The 14231-nt window shown below is 44.7% G+C and overlaps 1 pseudogene; it reads right to left on the reverse strand.

Moving 5' to 3' along the window:
• Nucleotides 1–362: 362 nt before the first annotated feature.
• The window catches only part of LOC138267145 (sodium-coupled neutral amino acid transporter 7-like), a 79192-nt pseudogene continuing 65323 nt past the window's right edge, over nucleotides 363–14231 (reverse strand).

Here is a 14231-nt window from a genome sequence, read left to right on the forward strand (position 1 = left end):
GCGTTAAAAGAAATGATGGACTCCATGTACGGAGAGGAGGAGTTTTCCCTGAGAACTACACCTACGGAGAAAGACTGCAAGACGCCGCGTACACCGACGGAAGAAGAGGAAGACGAACCAGACGAGATTCCAGGAACCGGCAGGGAGTCAGCAAAGAAGACCAGAGTCCCAGAGAGGAGCATTTTCCGCCACAGCCCTGGAGGGTCGTGGCTTCACAAGGTACGGTCCTTGTTCCAAGGACACCACAAGCCTTTTTAAATACGAGGGCACAGGGGAGAGCAGGCCGAGACGAGGGGAGGGGACCGAGGAGGGCATTTAAGAAAGGGGACACCAGAGAGAGGGAGAGAAACTGTGTCTGGGAACTAGTAGAGCACTTGGGGAAAGCACAGAGAGAGTTATTTTACCACACGTGCGTCTAAATCCTCCCACCCTCTCACAGCCGGGTCTATCTCTATATATCCTCTCTTTCTCTATCTCAGATTTTATATCTCTTTCCCCTGTATGTCTGAATTCTAGACCCACGCAATTATCCCCGCAACCCACTTACCTTTGTTTTCATTCCTTTTTCCTTTTTTCGGTTCCATCTGGGAGTTCACGCGAACCAGCGCCGTCAACCAGGAACCTATCAAAGACAAAGAAAAGAGACGTTAAAGAAGAAATACGCTGGAGTACAGCTATCAAGCTTTCGTTACCCCATTTATTTCCGTTACTTCTTATTTTCAACCTCATAAAATAAACACTCTTACTAAAATACGGCTCAGAGTCCTCCGTACCGCCTACCACCCACCACACCTATGTCCTCAGTTCAGTCTTAAACATGCTTAAATCACGCATGGCATCGACCCCCAAATGACCCAATGCTTCACAAAGGCAATCTCTATAGTGTATCAAATTTGAGGTCTCCAAAACTCTTACCCAATATATAAGGGGTCTAATTTTAGCTACGGCTGCAACACAAGACAGGACCATATCCATAAATAATAGAATGGTGGTAAGTCTTCCTTGAAAAATTCCAGAGGCGGAATATGGTTATATTGTCAAAAGAAAATATTACCTACATTTACGGATGTCGCCCTAAATATGGTATATTGTTCTAAAAACAATTTAAAATAAATGCCTGGTCCACTGTACAAATCTTTTTTCCCAAAACCCGCTTCACTCTGAGAACAAGATTTTTCCCCCTTAACTCAAGATTCTAGGCTAGCCATGATGACCCCTAAAATATTTCTAGAATGCTGCCAAGGGGGCTTATAGGATGGTCATTTTCTGGGTTTTTCTGTATCCTTTTTCATATGATGTCACTATTTCTGCACCGGATCATGATTATGGCATCACAGCCCCTTTTAAGATTATGTTACTAACACAAAAATGTAATCCCCCAAAACACTGTTTCTTGCTTGTATAGTTCCACTAGACACTTATCAGGACGAGGGCCTTCTCCACTTTTTTTTGTTAATTACCAACATCATATCCCAAAAGGCGAAGGGCTGCAGAGGCATGTTTCCAGGACTAGGTATCTCACAAATTGTACCCTCATTACTAAGGTCACCTTCACCATAATACTGAACACAGGAATGTTGGAACTATCGATCTTGTGTTACACGTACATCATGTTTAACGGATCCAACCTTACTTTTGTGTGTCACAATGTTCCATAAAAGCCTTTAGTCATTGGCTGTAACAGCACCGATTAAACCAGACAATTGGACATGTCCTTATTCTCCCACTTTGCTCCCTCTAGGAGTCTTTTGTATAGGCTTCCGAATGACTCAATGACCTTTAGGGTTCCAGCTTTGTGTTGCCTTCAAAAGATAACTCTTTACAAACCTACAGTCATTGTTGTACACAAATAACCTCTTGCTCTCACTCCCTTGCTACTAGTTATAGGTTTAGTTGGGGCCCAGGGTATTTCCTGAAAGACTGCTTTGTGCATTATAATGCAGTTGCAGGGATTCATCTCAGCGGGGCCCATTTGTTCCACCAGTCCGTGTTAAAATCTGTGATCACTGGCAAAAAATCCTCATCTTCAACAGAATTCCATTCTAGCCTACAACACATATTAGCAACCTTTTCAAAATGTCACAACTCTTTTCAAAGGGAGCCAATGACACAAAAGCATTATGATTAAAGTATAAGACAAGGAAGTTGTGATCACCTTCGGATCACACTTTAACCATCATATCCCTCACTAGATTCCATCTGGACACAATGCCCATAACGTACTAAATTCTACTTTCACATTTGCCATTATTTAATGTATATCTAGTACTATCAGATGTAGTTCTTCCATTGCATTTGCATAAACCATTTGATAGTTAATAAAGCTATCTGTTGGACTGCACTAGAACGAATATCTATATATTTTTCTGATAGGATGTGGGATACCCGAGGCATTATCCTCGTATGTGATTGACTGGTACTCATTTGTGGGTTTAAAAGTAATATCTCAATCGCTTGCCACTACAATTATAGGCATTCCAGTAATACAGTTATTTATTTTGTTGCTATTCATGTTCAAGAAAATTCAAGAATCAAAACAAAAACTATTCTGTAATGCTGGTTTAAAAAATTACCTACTGTTCAACCTGGTCAAACACGTTTTGTGGTAATGATCCATTACTCTGCACCTGAGTATCAAAGTGCAAATCAGTTCAACTCTTTTGAAACATGGGTTAAGTTAATCAATGGTTTTACTGTTTGAATGTTTATTGCATTATGTTTTATAGCCACATGATAACTCTTTAATTGCCCACCAGTGAGCTAATATACTATGAAAAAGAAAAATGGTTGCAACTTGTGCTGATATATCCACGGTGCCCCTCCCCACAAAATAACAAAAATATTTTAAAAAATCTATGTAATTGCATTATATATATATATATATATATATATATATATATATATATATATAACTCGCACCCCCACAATGCACAGTTTTCTCATCAATAATGTTGCTGCAAATGTTACAGTGATATTATCAGTGATGTTATAAAAGATGTCATGAGTGCTGTAATATCTGAGGTGATTAGCAGTGCATGGTGAGGGCACAAGTGATAGTTACTTTAGAGCATGACTTTTAGTTACTTGAAATAACTGTAACAGCTGAATTTCTGTGGTTTTGTGTGAGTAAAATGTGAACCTAACTATAACGTCCCTGTAACTTTTGTTTTTTCAGTGAATTTCTATGTGTTTCTAATGTAAAGTCATTTTATTTACTTTATGTTACTTTACTTATGTTAATCCAACAACCGCTGTGCACGGCTGTAGGCCGTGCGCAGTGGGGGGCTGGCCGCAACAGGCCATGCCCTGCGCCCAACCCCCTATAACTACCCAACCCTGCGCCACACATAGCCTTCGGCTGTGAACGGCTGGGGATGACTACAGGGTCTGCAGCCAACCCCCTATAACGACCCATGTCTGCGAGCAGGGAAAGAGATGAAAACTAAGCTTCCAGGAAACTGTAGCATTTTGACAACTCCTGCTTGTTGGAAGCAGATTATTTGCTTTTGCTTGGCAGAAGCTGTCACAGCTCCTGCCAAGCAAAAGCAAACAGCTATCTCCTGAGAGTGGGCACCTCGGGAGATAGCAGGAGCCGGCCCTGGGAAGTGCAGTCCCTAGGGCTACAATGGCTCCAGGAGGGGTGTCTTGTGGCCCCCTCCTTTAATCTGCATAGGCCTGCATTGGGGAGGGGCTGGTCCCCGGGCTATAAATGACTTGGGAGGGGCCATGTAGCCCCTCAATTATTTTTTAAAAAGTAAATGGCCCTGGGGAGGTGGTAGTCCCCGGGGCCCCCTATTTAATGTTTATTTTAGCCCCAGGAAGATGGAGTTCCTGGGGCCCAGAGGAGTCTGCTACGGCCACCCATACAATTTTTGTTTATAGTCCTGTGGAGGTGGTGGTCCCCAGATCTTGGCGGTCCGCGCGGCCACCTCTTAATCATGGTTTTATCCCCAGAGAGGTTGTGGTCCCTGGGGCATTTTTAAGCCCTTGGAGGTGTGCCCAGTGCACCCCCCCTTCATTTTTCTAAATATAATCAACATGCCCCTGGGGCCTGGCCCAGCCAGGGGTTATAGTTGTAACATGAATGGGAGACTGTGCTTGTTTTTTTTATTTAATTCACAGTGACATGTTGTGAATTAAAAAATGCTTTTTTGCCCTGGAGGTGGTCGAATGGGGACCCCAGGAACAAGACTAGGGGGGGTTAGGGTATTCGTGCGCTGTCCCCTTTTCTTTTTTTTTGTTGCATTTTGTTTTTGGGACTGGACTGAAGCCGAATCGTAAAATGGCTGCCAACACTTCATGGTTAAAGCCAATCAGATCTCTGCAGACTAGGTCATAAAACATGACTGGATATAATTTGTTTTTTAAAAGTGATGGTTCTCACAAGACGCTTGTGAGAGCCAGATGCACAATCCCCTGTGTGGGGTCTAAGGGAAATGTACTTTCTATTTGGTTCTCGCGAGCCACTTAGACCATTATACATTTAGAATAAAGTTAATGACAGTGTTTTACTATAATTGTGAACAAAATAGAACATTACTTACGTTGTTTAAGATATAAAGGAAGTATTTTCTTACGGTCCTGCGAGACGCCAGTGAGACACTCTGGCGAGAGGTCCTGCAGAGGAAGCATATCCTAAGAAAGAATCCTGATTGGTTCATAAGGATATCTTTATTTAGAAGAAGTAGATTAAATCCTTTTTGGTTTATTTCACTATTGGACTTTGGTGAGAGTAGACATATTTGGCTTGCTCTCCATTCATGTTTGGCTTTAAGGAGAAAAATTCCATCATCTGATTCAGATGAACAGCCATGGGCTTCTGCACCAGCTCAACCACCCAATGAATCCTTGGTGTGACAATTTTTTTAAATGAGGCTAGTTGCCAAGAAGGTTTGTGTAGAGTATATCATTGTAAAGTTTGCAGGGAATAGTTTAGCCAGAAAAGCAGAAAGAAACAATATAGCTTGAGTACAACAGGCATGTAGAGACACCTGAGCAAAGGCTTGCACAGGCAGAGCTGGCTCGTGATGTGGAGCTAGACAACTCTGCAAGTGCTTCAACATCATTTGATCCAGAAGGTACTAGCATGCATCAAAACATTTTACTAAATGACACTTCATTTGCATCTAATCAGAGAGCATTCTGGGAGCATTATACTTAGCCTCATAGCCTAAACTTTTCAAACATGTGTATACACTTGTTTTTTTTTTTTTTGTACTGGAACCAACCAGTAGTGAAGTGTGACCTTAAAACATTTATTTACAGCACTCACCCTAATAATGAAGGTTTTCAAATAATGAACCATAAATACAAGTTCGAACAGCATTACCTTTTGGAAACACATTACCTCAACTGCAGAGAGTTCCACTCTCTGTAAACAGGTAGCTAAAAGTTTTGTGCTGCAGAGGGTTGGGCCTACTTGTCCCAAGGACAAAGTAAACATAAAAACTTGTTGCCCTTGACCCCAAACAAGATGTCCCGGGCGTCGGGCGATAGGAATTCCACATCCCTGGATCCATCTGATGTGGTTTGAGAAAAGGGTGCGGGGATCATAAAGTATATTTCCCACAGGAATTTTGGGAAGAGATACAGAAAAAAAACGACTGAACAAAATTACATTAAATTGGACAGAAAATAAATCTTTACTCAGAAATCCTGCTTTTTATGATTTGGTGTATATAATTTCAAACGTTTTAGGGAAAGTAAGCTTCTAACTATAGTGAAATATAGTGATAGCTTCCTTGACCAGGCCCCCTGAGATTGGTCGGTCCCTTCCCCTCTTGTTGGATTTGGTGCTGCATGATCGAGGACAGACAAGCAAGTTACTTACTTACCTTTGGTAATGCCTTGTCTGGTAGAGACTCTATCTATCCGCAGATTCCTTACCTTAGAATTATCCCCAGGTGTCAGACTGGATCTGGAGATTTTTAGTGAGCCTTACCCCTACATGCGGTAGGTGGCATTGTTTGGCTCCATATTGCGTTGTCGGAATCTTCTGCACCAGAAGTTACGTGCGTGGTGCCTATATGAGCGCCTCTCCAGCTTGCTGACATCAGTTTCTTTTCATGACATTCCATGCCAGAAGTGGGGCCACGAAGAACACTGACCACAGGTGTGGAAAACTAGTACCCCGAAAGAGTAAAGCCCTGTCCCTAGAAATCTGTGTGCAGAGTGGGAAGGATGGGTGGGTTGGTTAGGAATCTGTGGCTAGATAGAATCTCTACCAGATAAGATGTTACCATAAGTAAGTAGCTTGTTCATCTAATAAAGGCTTCTAGCCGCAGATTCCTTACCTTAGAATAGATACCCTAGCAATACCATCCTCAGAGGTGGGTCTGTGGACTAATTTGAGATGAGGAAGTCCTGCAGGACCAAACAGGCAAAACGTCCATCTAGACGGATCTCATTGTCTAGGCAGTAGTGCTGTGTGCAATGAGGCCCACGTTGCTGCCTGGAAGATGTCTAGGACTGGAACTCCACGTGCTAATGCAGTGGTTGCAGCCTGTGGTCTGATGGAATGAGCGTGCAAGCCCTCAGAGGGTTGCTATTTAGCCAATGCATAGCAGATCTTGATACAGAGGACGATCCTTCTGGAGATGGTCGACTTCTGCAGAGTCCTTTGTTTCTTCACTCTGACATACCCCACAAACAGTTGGTCGTCCCCCCCGGAACTCTTGTGTGCAATCAGGGTAGAACAACAATGCTCCTTTTTGGTCGAGACGAAGGAGTTGCTCCTATTCCTTGGAGGGATGAGGCAGAGCATAAAAAGTAGGAAGGTGATTGATTGGCCTACATGAAAGGGAGGGATCACTTTTGGAAGAAAGGAGGCCCTTGTATGATGCACCAGTTTATCTGAGTAGATGTTTCAGTAGGGAGGCTTGGATGACACAACGTGAAGCTCACTGACCCTCCAGACAGATGTTTTAGCCATGAGAAATGCAGTATTGATAGTAAGGAGCCCGAGTGTACAATTGTGCAAAGACTCAAAGGGAGCACATATAAGAAAAGTGAGGAAAAGACTGGGGTCCCACTGGATGAATAATGAAAGGGGAAGAAGGAAACAAATGTTGCAAACCTTTCAAGAACCTATTTACAATAGGGGATTTGAAGAGGGATGGCTTATCAGGCAACCACAAAAAAGCTGAGATAGCCCTTGAGAGTGCCCAGAATAGATCCCTGCAAGGCAAGGGGAAGAATGAAAAGGAAAACCTAAGAAAGGGGAGCAGAAAGGGGATTGATTTATATGTCTGTACACTATGCCACAAATTTTTCCCAATGGCAAGTGTATAACATCTTGGTGGAGGGACGCCTGGCTGCAAAGATAATGTCACAGACCTCAGGAGGAAGGTCGAAATCTGTTAGCTGTCACCGCTCAATCTCCACGCAAGAAGGAACAGAGTGGACAGGTTCGGGTGGAGAATCTTCCTGTGCTGCTGCAACACAAGATCCTTCCAAAGGGGCCGTCTGATTAGAGGATCGATGGCCATGCTCAACAGCTCGAAATACCAAACTCTCCTTGCCGAGTCCGGAGTCATAAGACTGTCTTGAGCCCATTCATTCCTGATTATCTTGAGAACTCTAGGCGGGAGTGGTATGGGTGGAACAGCGTACCCTGAACTCCACTCGAGACAAAAAGCTTCTCAGAGGGAGAGCTGCCTTCAGATCTAACAAAGGCTCTTCCTACTGCTGAAAGAGACCTTCCAGCACCTTCGGATGGTGACGCCATTTGTGATCCACTAAGCATCTTCAACTAAGTTTGTCTGCTCTGGCATTCAAGAGCCCGCTAGGTGTTGAACCACCAGGGATATGCCCTGACAATCCATCCAGGTCCATAGATGAAGGGCCTCTTGACAAAGAGTCCACAGCCCCACGTAGCCCTGTTTGTTGCAGTACCACATGGTGGTGGTGCTGTCCGTGAACACCTGTACTAGCCTTCTCTTGATGAAGAGTAGAAAGGCCTTTCAATGCCAATCAGATTGCTGCAAGCTCCAACAGGTTGATATGGAGCACGGATTCAATCAGAGACCAGAGTCTTTTAATCTCCACCTCTCCCAGCTGGCTGCCAAATCCCAGGAGTAATGCATCTGTCACTACTGCCAGATCTAGTTGGGGAAGGGAGAGGGGTCTGCCGCTGACTCACTCGTGGTTCGTTAATCATCACTGCAGATATTTTGCAGTTCTCTCTGAGATCTGGAGGGATTCTCCTGATGCTGCTCCCACTGGAACTTCAGGTCCCACTACAGAGCCTGCATATGCCAGTGGACATGTGTCACCATCAGGATACCGGAGGCCATGAGTCCCAGCAGCCTCAGAATCAGTTTATCTGAAATAGGATAGAGGCTGAAACATTAGTATCATAGCTTGAATATCCTGGACTTGCCGTTCGAGAGGATAAGCCTGAAACTGCACCGTGTCCAGAAAAGCTCAGATGAAAGGGAGTATGTGAGAGGGACTCAGGTGTGACTTTGGCATGTTTATAGTGAACCTAAGTGAATTCAAGAGGTCCACTGTAGTCTGGAGGTGGGAGACCACAGCCTGGAGTGAACCTGCATTCAACAGCCAGTCTTCGAGATAGGGAAAGGCTGACACCCCGATCTCCTCAGATGAGCTGCAACCACCAGCATCACTTTAGTGAACACTCGAGGGGTGCTGGTAAGGCTAAAGGGAAGCACAGCAAATTAAAAGTGCTCGTGGCCCATCGTGAACTTCGAGTAATGCCCGTGGGCAGGCAGGACAGGAATATGAAAGTATGCATCCTGCAAGTCTAATACGACCATCCAGTCTCCCTGATCAAGGGCAGACAAGACCTGAGCTAGTGTGAGCATTTTGAACTTCTCCTTCTTGAGGAAGAAATAGAAAGAGCACAGGTCTAGTATAGTATGAAAGCCTCCGTTCTTAATGGGCACCAGACATAAATGGGAGTAGCAACTAGGACCTACTTCTGGCTTCAGCACCCTCTCTATGGCTGTCTTGTCCAAGAGAGCCGACACTTCCTGGTGGAGAAGTGACAGATATTCCTCCATCAGCCTGTCACAAGTTAGTGTCATGGGGAAGTGGTAGTCATGAAGGGGAGGGAGTAGCCCATTTGGACAATATGCAAAACCCACCAGTCTGATGTTATGAACCACCAGTGGGGCAGATGAAGTTGAATCCTGACACCCACTGGATGCCCATGATGGTTTGAAGGCAAATTAGGAGGGTTTGACTGACCTGTGCACTAGCTGCCCGACCTATGAGGTCTGTGGGTTCCACATCCTTGGCCACGCACAGGCTGGGAAGCATGCGCGGTGCAGAGGTTGGGTCCGTATAAATGCAGCTGGAGGCCCCTTCTGTGGTTACGAAAGGACCGAAAGGCCAGTTGGGGGTGGCGAGGGGCCATGGAAAGGTCTAAGGATCTGTCCGTAGCCCTGCTATCTTTAAAGTGTTCCAGCGCTGAATCCACCTTGTCTTCGATGAGATGGGAGCCATCAAAGGAAATGTCCATGAGCGATACCAGCACATCCACAGAAAAGCCAGTCATCTTCAACCACGCATGGTACTGTAAGGCCCCCACTGAGGAAACCGCACTGCCCAGTAAGTTGTTCATGTCAAGCCCACATCGAATTGAGAACTTAGCTGCATCCCTCCCATCGGCAACAGCCTGGGAGAGCACGTCTCGTGCCTCCTCCTGGACCATTGGAAGCACCTGTGCAACCATATTCCACAGAGTGTTGGAATAGCGGCCCAAAAGGCATGCAGCATTCACTCACCTCAGTGCCAGGGTGGTGGAAGAAAACAACTTCTTCCCTAAGGTTTCCAGGTTCTTGGATTCCAGATCCAGAGGTGCGATTAGGACTGTGCCAAAATTTACATGGGAGGTAGAGGCTTGGACCACCAAGCTGTCCGGGGTGGGATGTTGTGTGAGGAAGTTTGGGTACCCTGGAGTGGGGCGGTGGCAGCTGGCAATTGTCCTGTTCACAGGAGAGCCTGTGTTGGGCTTGGATCAAGTCCCAGGTAGAACATCAGTAAATGCCTCATTAAAATGGAGAAGTCGTTCTGATGGGGACACTCCTGGTTGAAGCACTTTTGTCGCGACATTCATCTTGGCTGCCACTGAGGGCAAAATGAGGTCCAGGATCTCAGCTCGCCTCCTCAGTACTATTGTGAAGGACGAGGACACTTCCACCTCCAGAGCCACGGTAGGGGGAGAAAGCATGCCAGTATCTGGAGAAGTGTGCAGTCCACTGGCTTCATTCAGATCGTTACACCAGTCCAAGGTGTCAAAAGGCTGGTATTTGTCAGGGTCCAGCAACCCCTCTCATTCCTCCCAGAGTCCTAGACCATAAGAATAGAGCTCAGGCTCCTGCCTGGAATACATGGCTCCAGTCGGTGCTGGAGTCGGCATCGGCGATGCCCCTCCAGCTCCCTGTTAGAGTCGGGGATTAGAATGGGGACGGAGCCGGGACCATAAACATCAGGACCCAATCCTAGGGGCCCGACTGGTGATGGGGCTGCAGCTGCAGGTGCGGAATCAGAAGGGTCCCCTGCCAATCCCTCAGGGCCTGAAGGCACACCAGACGGGATGGGCTGCCCAAATATGAGGCGCATAGCCTCATGAAACGCTTTTAATTGGGCAGGGTCGCTCCAGCTCCTGGAAACTCAGAAAGGCACGGAGATGGCCCAGACACAGGCTGTACTGTACAGCTAGACCTCGAATGTGGACGCTCCCTCATCTTGTTGGCCAATGAACATGGAGAAGTTGAAGATCTCTTCGACTTCTTCTTCTTCTGTGGTGATGTGACTTACCCAAGTGCGACAACGATCTCAGACTCAACGACTGCTCGATCCACCAGAAGCATACAAGGTGTGGGCCTGCAACTGACATCGATTGGTAACAGGCGCTGCAGGCCTTCCTAGATGACATCCTGCCACAAAAAGGAGGAGGGAAAAGTACAAAGGTCGAAAAAAGTGTAGTTAAAAAATGATGAAGGGGCAGCTCTTCCCGGATCTGTGCTGACTGGCACGGAAAGAAAGGAATGATGTCAGCGTGCTGGGGCGGATGCCGCCCACAATGCCACTTGGAGCCGAACGACGATGCCTACCAGTGAGGTGCTGCGGGACTCACCATGGCCCTCCTGTGTGGTCCGGTGGGTGTACAGAGGGGTACTGCAGGACTGTGCAAGTGTTAAAAGGTGAAGCTTGCACTGATCCATGGGACCTTGAAGTGCCCAAAGTTGTTAGCGGCTGGGGATTGGTCACTTGGCTAGGTGTGGGCGCAGGGCCAGGACACAAGTCCTGCGGTCAATCCCTTGCTAGGCTTGGCCAAAGGCTATTCTCACTGATGGAGTTGGGTGAATATGAAAAAAAAAACAGAAATTCACTTAAAAAAAACGAAAGTTAAAGTTTGGTAGGGTAATAAGACAAGACATTACTTTACTTTTTTTTAAAAACTCTTCAATTCACTGAAAAAAAAACAAAAGTAAAAGTGACGTAATAGATCCAAGATAGGTCTTGTAATTTGTAACCTAACTTTAAAAAAAAAATCCAATCCACGAGTTACAGTTTAGCCTATTTCGAAAAATGTGTGAGAAAGGCTAAACCTTCTGTTCACAATACTTTATCCACCAGCAGATATCTGAGTACGTGCCCATGTTATATATTTGCAAGCTAGTGCTCTGCACAAATTCTGTATAGAGCAGAGGTTTATAAAGTGTGGATGTTTATTTCCAGATCTTCACTGAAGGTTTTGAGGCATTGGAGATTGTTGAATAATGTAGGATGTAGAAGTACCCCACTTGGAGATGGTTTATTTCTCACTGGTGTGTAAGCATGGCTCTAAGGTAGTATACCACAATGCCCATCACAGGAACGTGTGTGGTGCATCTTACTAAACTATGGAGTGTAGTCAATAGGGTTTGGAAGAAAGTGTCCTTTCTGTGACAAACGTATGCCACCGCTTGACTTAAACGGGCTGTCATGTGAAGTGTTTAAGTGGGTAATCCCAATAACATGAATAGAAGTGTTTCCACCTCTGTAGTGTGTTGAATTACTTCAAGGCCACAAAACCTATAAGAAGGTGTCACAATGATTGCATTAGGCCCTCAATGACGTCATTAATGATGACATTAATCATTTCATAAGTGATGTAATATGTGAGGTCATAAGCAGAGCAAGGCAAGGTGCAAGTTATAGTTAGTTCACTAAATAATAACTGATGAATTTCAGTGTTTTTGTTTGTTTTTCAAACTTTAGTAATATGATGATACAAGACCTAACTATAAGGTAAATTTAACCTTTGGTATTTTGAGTGAAAATACATATATTGTTTTAAATGAAAAATACCTAAATACGCCAGTTATATTTAGTAACAATACCTATAACCTGAGTCTCTGTTATGTGCTGGCCTTCAGCCAGGCCCTGCACTTATACATGCACAGACATCCAACCCACATTCTGGTCCTTTGTTTAAAAAAAAAAGGTTAACATGTTGCATGTGATGTAGTATGTCAGGTCATACGCAGTGCCTGATAGAGATACAAGTTATAGTTTTTTTTACTAAACTGTAACTGGTGTTTTTCAGTGTTTTTTTGAGTTTTTAATGTTAGCTAGTGTCTGCTTCCAACACTTAACTATAGCATCACTTTTATCTTTTTCAAGTGAATTTCTGTTTTTTTTTAACGTAAGCTGAGGAGTTACAACCTAACTTAACTAGAACATAACTTTAACCTTTGTTTTTTTTTACTGAAAAAATACAAAATATATATTTTTTCACTAAATATAACAAAGGGTAATTAGATGTTGTAGTTCTGAGGCCATAGCTTACCTAAAAATGTCATTTACTAAAAAAACAAAAATGAAATTGCAGTTATATGTTAGGAAGGTAGTAAAGTTTTCACTTACGTGCAAAAAATCTAGGAATGTTACTGAAAAATACTATTGTTTAAAAACTGGGAAGCTTGCAACCTCACATATTACATCACTGATGACATCTGAAATCTATGTGGGTAACCCGGGACATAGCAGGAGCCGCCCCTGGTGGGGGGGGGGGAGGTAGCGGCCCCCAGTGCCATCATTGGCACACAGAGGGAGATGCTGGTCCCCAGGACAGCAGGTTGGTCATTGCATTGCATTTGATTTAAGCCCTGGGCAGGGGGCGGTACCTTCGGCTGCAGGGGGGTACATGACCCCACCGCATTGAATTTGAATTAAGTCCTTGGGTGATGGTGGTCCCGGGGGCTGCAGGATGGGTGCTGGGCTGCTCCCCTGTGTTTCCTTTGTTAAAAGCCCTGGGAAGGTGGTGGTCACCGGGACTGCAGGGGAAGCGGACTTGGCCCACCCAGGGCCTCAGCCTCTGCTTTTTTATTTATTTATTTATTTTCTCCGGATCTGCTGCGATTCCTGGTAAAAAAATAATAATTTCAATGCTTTTTAGCTCTGGTTGGGTCCCTCTGGGACCCCAGCACCAGGTCTAAGGCCTACCCTGGCCCCTTTTCTTTTTTTTAATGTTTTTTTTCTGGGACTCGGCTAAAGCCGAGTACCAAGATGGCTGGCAACACTTCCTTGTTGAGGTGTTGGCAGCCAATCAGCACAAGATCGGAAGAGTTCACGGAGCCTTTTGTGGAAATACGGTTTATGAATGGACGAAAGCTCCTCCATTTTGTGTTTCCCAGTCGCCATTTTTGTGTTAGCCCTTTTCTAGTTTGCCACCTCAGCACATATAAAATCTGCTCCATCCGCACAAAGAAATGCTGATATATTAAATGACCCCAGAGCATATGTTTGTTCTTTTCCTGATAGCGTGCAACTAGAGCAGGGCACGCTGACACAAGGTCAATGACTCAGTTGTTTAACTTTCCTAACAAAAGACTGCTCATGGTAACAGAATATTGTTGACACAAGAAATGTGACCTTTTGTTCCATATCCAGATGATTAATGATGTGAGCGCCGGACTCTGTAACCACAGGCATATCTATGTTTATAATTTGTCACAAGTTATTCTCAGTTCTGCTTTATTGTGTTTTCCATAGAAATACTGATGATTGATGGAATTTAGTGAGTAATCTTATATTTGTGCTCTGTATGCCACGTATACACATCTACAGAGGAACTGGCCCTGACCAGTTCATGATACTGTCCTGAGATCATTAATCATCTTTGGCAGTTGCTAATCCTTCATACCTACTCCCACCCACTCTTGTTCCAGCACAACCATATATATAAGGCCACCTGTGACTGTGTAAGTTGTCCACTT

This window comes from Pleurodeles waltl, chromosome 12 (assembly GCF_031143425.1).
Source record: "Pleurodeles waltl isolate 20211129_DDA chromosome 12, aPleWal1.hap1.20221129, whole genome shotgun sequence".
NCBI classification, from domain to species: Eukaryota; Metazoa; Chordata; class Amphibia; order Caudata; family Salamandridae; genus Pleurodeles; species Pleurodeles waltl.